At 40.7% G+C, this 16,063-nt stretch overlaps 1 long non-coding RNA gene across 2 annotated transcripts in view; it reads left to right on the top strand.

The window, feature by feature from the left end:
- The window catches only part of LOC148001716 (uncharacterized), a 61,006-nt gene extending 46,729 nt beyond the window's left edge, over positions 1-14,277 (top strand). The window contains exons 2-3 of one of the 2 annotated variants that reach the window (XR_015635569.1): positions 10,040-10,133; positions 13,151-14,277. This is a non-coding gene — a long non-coding RNA (uncharacterized LOC148001716). Of the gene's footprint in view, positions 1-9,847; positions 10,134-13,150 lie in introns of those variants that run through there. The other variant, XR_015635568.1, reaches the window with a different exon arrangement.
- Positions 14,278-16,063: the final 1,786 nt, after the last annotated feature.

Genomic DNA, 16,063 nt, shown 5'->3' with positions numbered 1-16,063 from the left:
GTGGTTTAGGTATGAGTAATTGTGGCTTCATAGAAGGAATTCAGTAGTGCTCCATCTGTTTCAATTTTGTGGAATAGTTTGGATAATATTGATATGAGGTCTTCTATGAAGGTCTGATAGAATTCTGCACTAAACCCGTCTGGACCTGGGCTCTTTTTGGTTGGGAGACCTTTAATGACTGCTTCTATTTCCTTAGGAGTTATGGGGTTGTTTACCTGGTTTATCTGTTCCTGATTTAACCTCGATACCTGGTATCTGTCTAGGAAATTGTCCATTTCCTGCAGATTTTCAAGTTTTGTTGAATATAGGCTTTTATAGTAAGATCTGATGATTTTTTGAATTTCCTCTGAATCTGTAGTTATGTCTCCCTTTTCATTTCTGATTTTGTTAATTTGGACACACTCTCTGTGTCCTCTGGTTAGTCTGACTAACGGTTTATCTATCTTGTTGATTTTCTCAAAGAACCAACTTTTGTTTCCGTTGATTCTTTCTATGATTCTTTCTATGGTCCTTTTTGTTTCTACTTGGTTGATTTCAGCTCTGAGTTTGATTATTTCCTGCCTTCTACTCCTCCTGGGTGTATTTGCTTCTTTTTGTTCTAGAGCTTTTAGGTGTGCTGTCAAGCTGCTGACATATGCTCTTTCCTGTTTCTTTCTGCAGGCACTCAGCGCTATGAGTTTTCCTCTTAGCACAGTTTCATTATGTCCCATAATTGGGTATGTTGTACCTTCATTTTCATTAAATTCTAAAAAGTTTTTAATTTCTTTCTTTATTTCCTTGACCAGGTTATCATTGAGTAGAGCATTGTTCAATTTCCACGTATATGTGGGCATTCTTCCCTTATTGTTATTGAAAACCAGTTTTAGGCCGTGGTGGTCTGATAGCACGCATGGGATTATTTCTATCTTTCTGTACCTGTTGAGGCCCGTTTTTTGACCAATTATATGGTCAATTTTGGAGAAAGTACCATGAGGAGCTGAGAAGAAGGTATATCCTTTTGCTTTAGGATAGAATGTTCTATAAATATCCGTTAAGTCCATTTGGCTCATGACTTCTCTTAGTCTGTCTACGTCTCTGTTTAATTTCTGTTTCCATGATCTGTCCATTGATGAGAGTGGGGTGTTGAAATCTCCTACTATTATTGTGTGAGGTGCAATGTGTGTTTTGAGCTTTAGTAAGGTTTCTTTTACGTATGTAGATGCCCTTGTATTTGGGGCATAGATATTTAGAATTGAGAGTTCATCTTGGTGGATTTTTCCTTTGATGAATATGAAGTGTCCTTCCTTATCTTTTTTGATGACTTTTAGTTGAAAATTAATTTTATTTGATATTAGAATGGCTACTCCAGCTTGCTTCTTCCGACCTTTTGCTTGGAAAGTTGTTTTCCAGCCTTTCACTCTGAGGTAGTGTCTGTCTTTGTCTCTGAGGTGTGTTTCCTGTAGGCAGCAGAATGCAGGGTCCTCGTTGCGTATCCAGTTTGTTAATCTATGTCTTTTTATTGGGGAGTTGAGGCCATTGATGTTGAGAGATATTAAGGAATAGTGATTATTGCTTCCTGTTATATTCATATTTGGATGTGAGGTTATGTTTGTGTGCTTTTCTTCTCTTTGTTTGGTTGCCAAGACGATTAGTTTCTTGCTTCTTCTAGGGTATAGCTTGCCTCCTTATGTTGGGCTTTACCATTTACTATCCTTTGTAGTGCTGGATTTGTAGAAAGATATTGTGTAAATTTGTTTTTGTCATGGAATATCTTGGTTTCTCCATCTATGTTAATTGAGAGTTTTGCAGGATACAGTAACCTGGGCTGGCATTTTTGTTCTCTTAGGGTCTGTATGACATCAGTCCAGGATCTTCTGGCCTTCATAGTTTCTGGCGAAAAGTCTGGTGTGATTCTGATAGGTCTGCCTTTATATGTTACTTGACCATTTTCCCTTACTGCTTTTAGTATTCTTTCTTTATTTTGTGCGTTTGGTGTTTTGACTATTATGTGACGGGAGGTGTTTCTTTTCTGGTCCAATCTATTTGGAGTTCTGTAGGCTTCTTGTATGCCTATGGGTATCTCTTTTTTTAGGTTAGGGAAGTTTTCTTCTATGATTTTGTTGAAGATATTTACTGGTCCTTTGAGCTGGGAGTCTTCACTCTCTTCTATACCTATTATCCTTAGGTTTGATCTTCTCATTGAGTCCTGGATTTCCTGTATGTTTTGGACCAGTAGCTTTTTCCGCTTTACATTATCTTTGACAGTTGAGTCAATGATTTCTATGGAATCTTCTGCTCCTGAGATTCTCTCTTCCATCTCTTGTATTCTGTTGGTGAAGCTTGTATCTACAGCTCCTTGTCTCTTCTTTTGGTTTTCTATATCCAGGGTTGTTTCCATGTGTTCTTTCTTGATTGCTTCTATTTCCATTTTTAATTCCTTCAACTGTTTGATTGTGTTTTCCTGGAATTCTTTCAGGGATTTTTGAGATTCCTCTCTGTAGGCTTCTACTTTTTTATTAATGTTTTCCTGTGTTTCTCTAAGGGAGTTCTTCACGTCTTTCTTGAAGTCCTCCAGCATCATGATCAAATATGATTTTGAAACTAGATCTCGCTTTTCTGGTGTGTTTGGATATTCCGTGTTTGTTTTGGTGGGAGAATTGGGCTCCGATGATGCCATGTAGTCTTGGTTTCTGTTGCTTGGGTTCCTGTGCTTGCCTCTCGCCATCAGATTATCTCTAGTGTTACTCAAGTTTGCTCGTGGGGTGTTGCTTATGAGCTCTTTGCGGAGGCAGCAACAGGAAGATCTGTGCTGTCCTTTCCGGGAGCCTCCGTGCACCAGGGTTCCAGATGGCGTTTGGTGTTTTCCTCTGGTGTCAGAGATGTGTGCAGAGTGCAGTCTCTTCTGGTTTCCCAGGCGTGTCTGCCTCTCTGAAGGTTTAGCTCTCCCTCCCACGGGATTTGGGTGCAGAGAACTGTTTATCCGGCCTGTTTCCTTCAGGTTCCAGCAGTGTCTCAGGCGCAGGGGTCCTGCGGCTCCTGGGCCCTCCCCCACGGGAACCCAGAGGCCTTATAGAGTTTTCTCTTGGGCCAGGGATGTGGGCAGGGGTGGGCAGTGTTGGTGGTCTCTTCCACTCTGCAGCCTCAGGAGTGCCCACCTGACCAGGCGGTGATGTCTCTCTCACACGGGGTCTGGGAGCAGAGAGCTGCTGCGGGCTGGGATCCGCGGGTGTGGGACTCCTGGTAAACACAGGAAGTGACCGGTCCTAGAGGAATTCTGCCTCTGTGTGTCCCGAGTTCACCAGGCAGGTCTCTTGCAGCAGAAAAGTTGGTCTTACCTGTGGTCCTGAGGCTCAAGTTTGCTCGCGGGGTGCTGCCCATGAGCTCTCTGTGACGGCAGCAAGCTCACTGAGAGTTTCAATCAGGAGTATTGGCACACAGAGAAAGGAACAGCCAAATCATGTCATGAGGACCCAGTTGAAGCAAGGGGTAGGGACATACAATGGTCAGGGTGACTTCATGCCAGGGGGAGAAAGCATGCACATTTAGTCGGCAGAAAGTAATGGGGCAAGATGAAAGGGCAACAATCAGAAGCAGTTAGAGCCATTGGGAGCACTTGCTTATCGGAAATGTAGTGGCAGCCTGAGAACACACATGCTCATCTTCCCTGGGGAGAAATATCAGTTTCCTCTGGGGAGAAGCTCTGACCACTGATGTTCCAGAGGTGCTTCAAATGTTGACAGAACTCTGCATGAGGACTTCCAAAAGTATAAAAAGGGACTATACCTCTGAAGGGCAACAAAATCAATGAATGGAAAATGTTGATTTTTCCCCATTGATTTTTCCCTTGCATATTGAGGACAGAGCTACCCATGGTCATAAAACTAATCAGGAAATGCTTTAACGCTCTTAAAGGCTGATTTTTAGGGCCTGAGATATAGCTTAATGGTATAGCTCTTGCCTGGCATGTGAAAAATCTTTTGAATTCCATCTCTAGTCTTGCCCCTCACCCTGAAAAAAAAATGACTGACTCCTGTGTGAACAACCCCTAAATTATCTCCAGTGAATCTCATTCCTCACTCAGTGAATGTTCAGTTGAACAACTATGATGGAGCAGCCGAATCAAAGGCCTTTGTTTTTGTTTGCTTGCCTGTGTGGTTGGTTGGTTTGTTTATTGGTTTGGTTTGGTTTTGATTATGGCAGTGCTACTGTAGATCAAATTCAGAGCTTTGTCCAGTAGATTAAATCCAGAGCTTTGAACATACTAGGCAAGTGGCCTACCATTGAGCCACCTAATCATCCAAGTCCAAAAGCTTCATATCCTGACACCTTCTCCCTGCTCTCGCCTAGGCACCGTCACTTGTCCATGCCTTCCATTGTGAAATCTCCCGATACCATTCTGGCTTTCTTTCATAGATGCAGATCCATTCTCTAGCAGTTCCTTTCCCAGCTTCTTGAACACTCTTCTCCCCTCCCCATCACTCACTGAACAAGCTTCCAGCCTCTGCAGCTGCCAATCCCTTCATGCCCCTGTGCCACAGGCAGAAGTCTCATCTCAGTTTAGTAACATTGGCTCACTCCTGGAAAGATCCTCTCCACAGAGAGACAGGGATTAAAATCTCTTAAGTGTTACTTGGAAGCCTCATCCCAGTCGATTGTGATATGTCTCCCTCCCCTGAGCTCTTTGTGGAATGTCTGTTCTTACACACTCCTTATTCTGGAAGCTCAGATACCAGCTACTAGGTGTGCTCCTCTCTGCTGGATGCCTCATTGGTTCTAGGTGAGATGACTTAGTGGGGTGATCATTTTCAAAGGGACCTGGGGTTTTGTTTAATCCCTGTTTTGAGCCTGATCTATCTGGCTTTAGAATGGATCTGGTGTATTAAATTATTTGTATAGCCTTCCTCTTGGAAGTATTAGAGAGGAAGGAGTTTGGTAGCTTCTCACATTTAGAAAGTTTGCCTCTGCTTAAGACTGTTGCTATTCCATGAAGGTGTTCCCAACTCAATTTTTAAGGTTGATCTCTTCCTTTCAACTCCTACTGCCCAGGGGACTTTCCACTGCATTAGTTACTCCATGATAAAATACTATAACCAAGGTTGTTTAAGGGTAAAAGGGTTCATTTTGGCTTATAGTTTGAGAGGGATGAAAGTCCAACATGGTGGTGACATATGAGCAAGGAACAGGCATGGTGGCAGGAGCAAGAAATCGAGAGGTTACACCTTCAAATACAAGCGTGAAGCAAGGACAGCCAACTGGAAAAGTCAGAAGGATTTTAATATCAAGACCTATCCCCAGTGACATGCTTCCTCCCACAAAGCAACACTACCTAAACCTCTCAGAAAAAAAAAATGCCACCAATTTGGGCCCAAGTGTTTAAATGTCCAAGACTATAGGCGACATCTCTCATTCAAACTAGCAACCCACTCTAGATCCAGCATTAAATTAAATTAAAACTCAAAATACCAAGTTAGAGATTTCGCTGCTTACCTTTCACCATCAATGGCACATGAGATGCTCCTGTTCCTTAATCTTCTGAACTAAAAGCTCATGAAGCACGGGCTCAAAAACTATTTTTGTGGTAACTAGAGAACAGAATGTAGCATTTTTGAAGCTCTCTGGACTTACCAATATCTAAGAGCATTGGTGCCAGAAAAGGAATCACAGTTTTGTCTGGTTTCAATAGTTTGGTGATCCCAACACTGGACGAATAAGAGAGAGGGGGTGGCACAAAGCTGGTGCTGACTGCCTTTACTCCTGTGATTTGGTCAGTTCCCTCTAGAGCTGGAAAATTACAACTCAGATTCAAGGTACAGCATAAAGTATGCAAGAATGTAGGCCCACTAACCTAAAAAAACTATCTATTATATTAGTAAAAAATCTATCAGAAAAATAATCAAGAAAAATTCTATTTATTGTATTATAAAGTACGTAATAATGAATTTTACCACAGAAGAGAAAAAGCTATAGTCTAAAATTTTATATAACATAACACTGATGAAAGAAATTTAAGACAGCAAAATAAATAGAGAGATAACCTCTGTCTACAGATTGTATTAAACTATTCATAGTATTAAAAATAGTATATAGATTCAATGTAACTGCAATCAAACTTTCAATGGCATTTTCAGAGAAATATGAAAGTTACTCATAAAATCTGCATGAAACAATGGAAGACCCAAACACTGAGCTCCCCAAATAAAACCTTGAGGAAGATAAACACAATTACTACAATTCTTTATTTCAAATTATATTACTTGAAAACTAGCATAAAAACAGGCAAACGGGCAGAATAGAGAGAGAAGAAATAGACCCACATGTATATGGTCAGCTCATTTTCAACAATATCATTTATAATACAGAGTGAGGAAAGGACATTTATTCTTTTTAACAACTGTATATCTATATGCGGAAGAATGAAACTAGACCTTTATCTTACATCACGCCCAAAAATCAACTCAAAATGACCTATACTGTAAAACCATTAGAAGAAAACACAAAGAGAAAACTTCTAGGTTTTGCTCTTAACAATGACATTTTATGTATGACATCAAAATCACCATAGACAACGAAAGCCAAAACAAACTACTAGAATTCACCAAACTAATGGTTCCTCAACACAAAGGAGGCAGCAACAGGGTGAGAATCAATGAGCTAGGAGAAAACATTTGTGAACTAAGGCATCAGGTAAGGAGTTAAATTCAAAACATAGCAACCCATATGATTAAATAAAAAATAAATCAATAAACAACTCAATTAAATATGAGCAAGGGGCCTCAGTGAACACTCTGCTATATAAAAATAACTGCTGGATATATAAAAATGTGCTCAGTATCACTAATCGGGAAGATGCAGACCCCAACCATTATGAGATACCATGTGGACTACAATAACTATTATAAATAAAATACTAACAATAAGGGTTACTGCAGCTCAGATGGTAGAGTACTTGCCTAGCATGCACAAAGATTGGAGTTCAATCCCATGAAAAATCAGGCATGGTGGCATATACCCATAATTCCAGCTCTCAGGAGGTGACAGCAAGATCAGGGGTTCAGAGGGTCATCTATTCTCAACTCTGTAGTGAATTGAAAGCCAGAATAAGCTACTAGAGAGAATCTTAATAATAATAATAATAATAATAATAATAATAATAATAATAATAATAATAATAACAAAAACTGAGTATTGGTGAGGAGAAGGGGGTTTATGAATAAGAAAAGTGTTACCGATCTATAAAGTTACCTCAACAAAGAAACCTGAAGATACAGCTCAGATTTCTTAGTCTACCTATTTCTTCAGAAAATATATCTTTTATGTTACAGGTATATAATGGGAACATAGCAATAAATGAAGCAGAACCCAGACTCTCACAGGACTTACTTCCCAGTGAGAGAACTGTCCAGTGCCCACAGAAAACAGCAGCAACAGCCTCAGATGTATCAGGTGATGCTAAGTGCTCTCACTCTTTCTCTCTCTCTTACACACACACACACACACACACACACACACACACACACACACACACACACACAAATGCACGCACACACGGCATCATCAGTGTGTCTTAGAAAGGTGACACAGATGACCTGGGAGAAATAAAGACAGCCCTCACATAGGTATCCTGCATCTACCCACTCAAGTTGGAAATGAGGCAGACTTGCTACTATTCCAGGAGGAATACTTGAAGGCAGTGTGACTGATTTCCAGCAAAGTCAACTGAAAGAACATGGGGCTCCCTTTGAGCTCTCTCTTCTCATTTTCCTGCTCCCTGGTAAGAAAAAAAAAAGTTTAAAAATTGAATGCTTACCTTTGTCTAAACCAAATCAAACAGAGGGTCCCTCTGTGCATCTTTTTTTTTAGATAGACCAAGAACAGGTGAGTAATAGAGGCTTGGCCATGAGAGACAGAAGTGAGTCACAGACAGAATGGACCTGCTGTGTTTGGTTTAAGCATCTCTGCTGGCATAGCCTGGCTTGGCACCTCTAAACTCCAGACAATACTCTTCTAGGCAAAGCTAAGCAAGGAAGGAAAGCTTAGTTAACTGTCTCATGAGAAGCCCTTCAACAGAAAAGATGCAAGCACGTTGGATCCGACAGGTTTAAGATTCCCTCCAGCAGAATGTTCTATCAGCATTTCAGAACTGATACCCTTCCTCAATGCTAAACAGCCATTTTCTCACCCACTTTCATCCCAACTGTTGGGGTCCATGGTAGTAACAGTCAAGAGAAAATTATATGTGGTTTTCAGTTTAACTCCATGTTTTCCCTTTCTTTCATTTTTTTGTTCCTTTCACCCTCTTTTTTCCATTTATTCTAACTCATAAAAATTAAACCAGGCTCCTCTATCCTTCGGTCAGACTATGTATATTCAAATCTGAGTGTAAAATATGGGTAACTAAAAGGAAGATAGATGTAAGAAAATTGAAATAGAGGAGCTGGAAGAACAGGAAGTCATAATAGTAGAAGGAAAATCCCCAAAGAGAGCAGTAATTGACAATGTGCTTCCAGACCCACAGCTATGAATACACACACATCTTGGATTCCCTTCCTAGAGCTGCCATAACAAGATATCATAGGTTGTTGGCTTAAACAGCAGAAGTTTTCTTCCCTCTCAGTCCTGAGGTTAGAAGACCAAAGTGTAGACAGGGTTCATCTGAGGTCTCCCTCCTTGCTTATAAACAGCTGTCTTCTTGTCATGTCCACACATGTTCTGTGTGTGCCTCTAGCCAAATGTCCCTTTCTTATAAGATGTCAATCACGTTGTCTCAGAGGCCACTCTAATGAACTCACTGTAAGTTGATGATCCTTTTAAGGACCCTACCATTAAATGCTGTCACGCTCTCTAGTGCTAAGGTTTATAATGCCGGCCAACGACCTGAAAGCTGAGAGCCAGGGGATTTTTTCCTTCTTCCTTCCTCAGCTCTGAGCTATTTGCTCCATCACGAGGGATAATAGGCATGCTTGCAGAACCAGCAGCAACAGAGAGGCCATCACTACATCAACACCTAGAATGCTTGCCAGATGTAACATCTACACAGAGTAAGCCCTGAATGACAGGTTCCAGGTGGTACCCTACCTCGGTTGAAGTCCAGCAAGGAATTTGTCTGTGACCCCTGAAACCAGAGACTAGAGTCTCTTTCTAATTTAAGACACCAAGAGATGGATTTCTTCAGTGGTGGGTCATGGGGGAAAAGAAAGTTTCCTCTTTGCCAAGGGAGTAGTCATCAGAGCATGAATAACTCCTCTTATCTAAGCACACACGTTTTCCTAGGCTCTCTAGGGCTGAACATTCTGTCCTTCTTTTCTTTATTTAAAAAAAAAATCATAGAGCCTTATCATTTCCTTTGCTATCCCAATTCCTGTATCTTGTTCATGACTTCTGGGCATTAGAAAAAGAGAGACAGAATAGAAAAAGAATGCAATAAAGGAAAGAAGAGAAGGGGGAAAGGTGGGTGGGAAGGAAAGAGAGGACAGAAAAAAGGAAGAGAGGAAGGAAAGGACAAATGCAGGGGGGAGAATACTGATCAAAGAAAACAGGAGCCCTGGATCCTCAGAGTCAAGGAAAAATTAGTGGTTCCATCAGTCATCACTTTCCTCTTAATTTGGACTTTTCTAGAATTCTCAAATTAATTTCTAAGACCCCGCCCTCCACTCCCCCCTGTTTCAAACCTGAAAATCTTATCCACATCTCACTGGTTTGTATATGTTTGGCCCAGGGAGTGACACTATTAGAAGGTGTGGCCTTATTTGAGTAGGTGTGGCCCTGTTTGAGTCGATGTGGCCTTGCTGGAGTTGGTGTGTCACTCTGGGTGTGGTGATTTAAGACCCTCATCCTAGCTGCCTGGAAACCAGTTCTGCTAGCAGTTTTCAGATGAAAATGTGGAACTCTCAGCTCCTCCTGTGTCATGCCTGCTTGGATGCTGCCATGCTCCCTCCTTGAGCTCCAACTGTCAAATTATCAAACACTTGCTTACCAATGAAGAACCCTCTTCTAGTCTCCCACAACTGGATGTTGTCGTAGTGTCAAGAGCCAAAGACCTTTCCACCTTCATTTCTTCTAGACTGGATCAGCCTTTTAAGAGAAGTCAGGCTTACTTGGCAACCCCATGTCTAAACAGCACAACTCATACAACATTCTCCTTGGACAATCAGAAGGTCAGTCTGGTTTAAGTACGTGTGCGTGCGTGGGTGGGTGCGTGCGTGCATGCGTGTGTGTGTGTGTGTGTGTGTGTGTGTGTGTGTGTGTGTGTATGTGTTGCTCTGCTGATGAGATGGATTCTGAGTACACTATGCAGACTTGTTATGGGGGTGGAAGATCTATAATAATTATACAGACATGGCCCCTTGGGCAGTCTGTCCATTCAATGTCACAGCTAAAACTATTGACGTTGGCTGGAGAGTGGGAGAGTCTCTGTTATATTCTTTCTCCTCCTCCCATACATGTTGCTCAAGAATTAAAGAGAGAAATGTCAACTGTCCGGTATAGTCTATCAGATAAACCTGTCAAAGGAGCAAAGCTGTGTGTATTAAGCTTACTGCAGCAGAGAACTCTATCTTGTCAGACTCTCAGCAATGTTTCAAAGAAGCCTCCTTATGCTGTACTGGCTCAAAAAAGATTAAGGTGACTCTTTTCAATAGAGGACCTAATTGGAATTAAATTCCCATGATAATAAAGTTTAGTGGACATGACAAAGAGTACTGATATGTCTTGATATGCAAACTCTTCCTCTGTAAGCAAGTTATCTGTTTAGGAAAACAAATTAGTATTCTGATAAGGGAGCTATTTGTCCATCTGAGAAGACTGGTTGCCTGAATCAACTGATGTACAGTGACATTACAGGTATCTGATTCTTAGTCACACACACATACCCCATAACCACTTTTCAGCATGAGCTGAAGAATAAAGAATGGCTTTAACCAACAGTGGTTACCTTTTAGTCTTGTGATCATTCATATGTGTTAATATTTGCAGTGATGGGTTCATGTATCAGGTTCAGACTAAAATTGGCTTTACTTCTATAAATGTTTTCCTGTTGACAGGAATAATGACCTTTCATGATGCTTATATCTTGACCCCAGCACCAACAATAGGCTACATTACATGGCAAGAGGAACTTTGTATATATGAAGTTACAGACTTAAAAGAGAGTTAGTTCCTCACCTATTATCTGTTGGTGTGATCTAACCACAAAGACTCTAAAAGGCTGGAAACTTCCTTCCAGATGAAAGTAGAAGAGGTGAAGCAGGGTTGAGAAGTGAGAAAAATGCTAAGAGTGAGAAGGATTTGACATACGTTTACTGGTCCAATGATGGAGGAAACTACAGGGACAGATCAAAAGAAACCATCAGGAAAAAAGGATTGTCCTCAGATGACGGCCAGCAAAGAAAGGGGCTTTTTTAAGCTATGGTGCTCTTAGCAGTACCTAATACCATTACACTGGAATTTGATGTTTGTTTGTCTCTACTGTCTTTTCTGGAAAAGTCACAATTCCAGGGTTTAGGTCACGTAAATGTTGCTTAAGAGGATATTGAGAGAAAGAGTCTCATGTGCACTCCTGCTAAAACTGAGTGCAATACAAGTGTTTCTTAAATAGAAAAGAACAGAGCTGAGGATGAGAAGTAACACTTCTAAACACAAGGGCCAGCATTCAAAAGATTATGAGTGAACCCCTTGAGTTAACCTCAATGACGTTATAACCAGTAGGCAATCTTCACCCAAACTCCAATGATAGTCTTCATGGGAAAAGAAAAAGACCATTATAAAAGTTCATATTTAAGCACAAAAGATTTCAAATATCCTAAATAGTCCTAAGCAAAGAGCAATGCAGGAGGTATCATCATTATTCTAAGAACTGTAGTAACGAAAACAAACATGTAGACCCTACAAATGGTGATGGAAAAACTGAACAACTACACATAGAAGTCTGAAATGAGATCCCTACCTATCCCTTGCCCTGTGCGAAAAGAAATGATTAAAAATGGATCCAAAATTTGAATATAAGACCTGACCCTTTGAAAATACTGGAGGAAAGTAGAGAAATAGTTTCAATATATTAAGACTAGGCCGTGACCAGTAGCAACCAGTTTTGTGTGTTGGGTTTTTGCCAATACTCTCCTGTAAGTGCTGATCAGATCTAAGAGTCCACTGGTTGAATCTTCTAAGTATACTGTTACACTGTCTTACACAGCACGGGTGAAGTTTTCTCTCTTTTTACATTTTTGAGACTATCATACAGTAAAATTAAAAAACATCTGTACAGCAAAGGAAACAAGAGGAAAAGGACAGAATAGGGACATTTTCTTTACTAGCTATATACCAGCAAGGGGGTAGAATTCAGAATATAGAAGCAGCAGAGAAAAATTAAACACCAAAAGAATAAATAACCCAATCAACAAATTACCAAATTAATTGGACAGTGTTACAAAGAAGTACACGTAGTAAATAAATACCCAAACAGATGATAAATACCATAGGCAGCAGGAAAAGGCAAACCAAATCTATACTGAGTCCTTCTCTCACCACAAACAGAATAACTATTTTTAAAAATGAACAAATGCAGAGAGAAAGGACACATTGTTGGCTGAGACACACATTTACACATTCATACCATCACTGTAGAAATCAGCATGGATGCTACTCAAAGAACTAAGAACAACCTGCTAAGTTTGAACTGTAGCATTTTTGACTATCTACCTCAAAGAAGCTAAGTCAGTATATAATAGAAGCACTCGTACTCCCATGTTTGTTGGGGAACTGTTCACGGCAGCCAAATTATGGAAGGAGCCTAGATGCCTATCAATGGGTGAATAAGAAAAAAACCTGGTTTTACAATGTAATGTTACTCAGACGCAAAGAATAAACCTATGTCATTTGTAGAAAACTAGATGGGGCTGAAGATCATCCTATTAAGTGAGACAAACCAGCCTCACAAAGACAGCTATTGAACAGTTTTCTCATCTTCAAATCTAGATTTTAAAACCAAATATAGAAACTATTTTAAACTAAAAGTAGAAGCGAAGAAGGGATAAGATCCGCTGTATGGAGTAAAAGGGTAAGAGACTAAAAGGGGATGACTGTGATCAAAATACATTGTTTACGTATACAAACATGTCATAACAAAAAAGTGTTATTTTGCACAAATAGTGTATACTTTTTTTTTTCAAATCTCAAGGTGCTGAGAATCTCACAATGGAGATGTTTCCCTTTTCCAGTCTTTACATGTATTTCCAATTTTCTCTTTCTGGAAGCCAAGGTCACATCTGGACTGGGCTGTATTTCCTCAAAACAAACTTCGAGAATTCACCCTGAAGAGTCTTCCGCATCCAGAGCAATCACACTACAGTCCTCTCTGTTGTTCTATATGATCTGGAATCTCTAAAGACAACCTCAAGTTTTCTTACCATCTGTCCTTTTCAGCTGGGTTTTTGCAACTACGGTTCTCTGTCAGAAGTTCCCAAGACTACTAGTAAGTAGTAGTCATGATTCTAGAAAGACTTTTGAAGTTCAGAAAAGTAGTTACATGCTATTTGCCATGCACAACAATGAAGCAATCCAGAATGAATTTGGTGAGAGGGAGAGTCGCCTTGGAAGAAAGTCTGATGGAGCAACACAGGGTAACTTTAGTCCTCCCTACATCATTATACAACAACTTGACAGAAGGCACATGGGGAAGCCCCTGGATGACTTTGACTCACATCTGAACCCTAGGAAATGCTAAAAAAGCAGGCTTTTACCCTGACATGACGTTGAAAACACCCCTTGAGATTTTAACCTTCACTAAAGGGCTTACCTTTACAGTGAAATTGGGCTTAGGGGGAGAGGGGTTTCCTTTATCTTGGGCAATGACCTTTCTAAGTATTACAGACAAAATGAACACACTCCCCTGGACTTCAGTCCTTTCTTTGTCCCCATTCCCATCAGGCGATCAGCTCCCACCTCCTGTGGAATGCTTCTGTTTATGGAGTAGCTAAGGGAAGGTGCTCAGAGGAAGAGGGCTGTGTGCCCATGTTTGAGATAACATAATAAGCAGATGCCACACCGGAAGAAGGAAGTAACGAGCTGCCTAGTGTGCATTAAATGGGCATTTATTGATTACATGAGATTTTTTATAGCAATGTGTTTTTACAGAAGTGCCAATTTCCTTTGGTGAAGCTGTCTAGTTCATAAAGGAGATCCAAAGAATGCTCGGGTGCCTTTTATGTCTTTTTACTGTGGTTCTGTATGTCTCTATTCATTGATAATAGCAAAGAGGAGAAATTCTGGCACATTTTATCATTATGCAAATAAATGTATGAGGTTTTCAATAACTTTCTTAAGATAAATTGCTAATTTCCATTTAAAAAGCAAAGCTAGAACTCTTTTATTGAATGACCTTGGTCCCAAGCTGTTTTGCAAAAACAAGTCATTTCTATAGCCCATTTCTAGAACTTACATTTTTTTTTGTTAAGCACTTCAAAAGGCAGCACAATGTGTGCCCATACACACACACACACACACACACACACACACACACACACACACACAGAGAGAGAGAGAGAGAGAGACACACACGATAAATAAATAGTTCACTAAAGCTGATAGAAAATATCCACAGCTGTCATCCTACCATTGGTGCTAAGTCCAGGGGTGCATGGTATTGTTCTCCATTTAGTTTTGTCTAGCAATTGTGGTCTTCAGTATAGCTCCCCATAGATCATTTGACTCCATGGAAACCCACAGCACCTGTTGTCGTGTGCATGATGTCTTATCTCCATTTGAAATTGAGTATCTCAGCAACATGGCTCCGGGTGCTCCTATGGCTTTTCTAAAATTCCTCTTGATGAATCTGAAGGATGGTTTCTTGGCACCAAAGAGAGTTAAGGTTTCAGATAAATGGCAGATGGGTCAATCCTTGATAAGTTCCAGAGATCAGTGCATCCTACCAACAAAACAGTGAGCCTACCCATCACTCAGAAAACAGGGCCATTTCTAGAACTTATCTTTTTTTTTTTCAAGCACTTCAAAAGGCAGCCCAGGGAGGATGCTTATAAGTACACATACATGTAACATTCTTCCAATAAAACCTTCAACCTATAGCCTCAATTTTCAGAAAAAAAAATTGACAAAAGATCCCACAAGCCTTCCAGGGCAGTCATCCTTGGACAGATCAGAAGAACATGAGTCCTATTATTACCCTTTATGTCTGCCATGCTTTCCCACCTGCCAAGGAAAGCCCAGAGCAACAGCTTCTTGGGGCCTTAAACTTCCTAGCTCTCCTTGGTGAACTACTTTGCTTCTTCCAGTAGAGACCCGGTGATAAAACGCCAACGTTGGCAAAGCACACTAAGCTAGCAAGGTCATCATAGTCTTAGAAGTTGTTCTGAACCCTGGATGATTACCATGCCTGTCTGTCCCTTTCCTCGTGGCAATCAATATTTCAGCGATACCTGCTTGGAAACTCTACTCATATGGCTTCCTTGTGACTTGTACACGGGGCTAGGTATATGTGGGAAATATTTCCAAGATAGGGACTTCAAAAACTGAGTGAAATAGCAATAAGATTTGCCCTTGAAAAAAAATTCCTAAGAGAAACTGTTCACAGTTATTGAAGAAGAACGAGAGACTCTGTAGCTCCACAATTCCATCATCAGGTACGCATGGCCAAGAGGCAGCTGCCACAATCTACATGTCACAGCTAAGATAGCTCACATTGAAGGAAAGCAGATAGGATCAAGAGCCAACGTGATTTGTCTTCTTCCCAGAGCTAGAGCTCTGTCCTCCCTGCCTTGTCACCGTACACAGGGGACAGGAGCTGGGAGACTTTCACTTAGTAGACAGAGGGCTGACACCACTGCAGATGAGACAGTGACACACCGGTCCCCAGTGGGAGATAAGGGAAGAACCCTTTGTGAAACAGAAAACGAGAAAAGTGTCGAAGCTGGTATTTTTTCTGCTAGGCTTGGAAGAGTTAAGGGAATAATTCATAAGGGAATGACTGTATCTTCTCGGTCTTTCTCACATCAACAATAAAACACTTGGTTTTATTTAATTTTGGTTTCCAAAAGAGTGTTATAAGGGCAGAGAAGGAAGAACTTGTCTCAGACAC

Source organism: Rattus norvegicus, chromosome 13, assembly GCF_021556685.1.
Source record: "Rattus norvegicus strain SHRSP/BbbUtx chromosome 13, alternate assembly SHRSP_T2T, whole genome shotgun sequence".
In the NCBI taxonomy this organism is placed as follows: Eukaryota; Metazoa; Chordata; class Mammalia; order Rodentia; family Muridae; genus Rattus; species Rattus norvegicus.
This window is presented reverse-complemented; position numbering and strand designations above follow the sequence as displayed.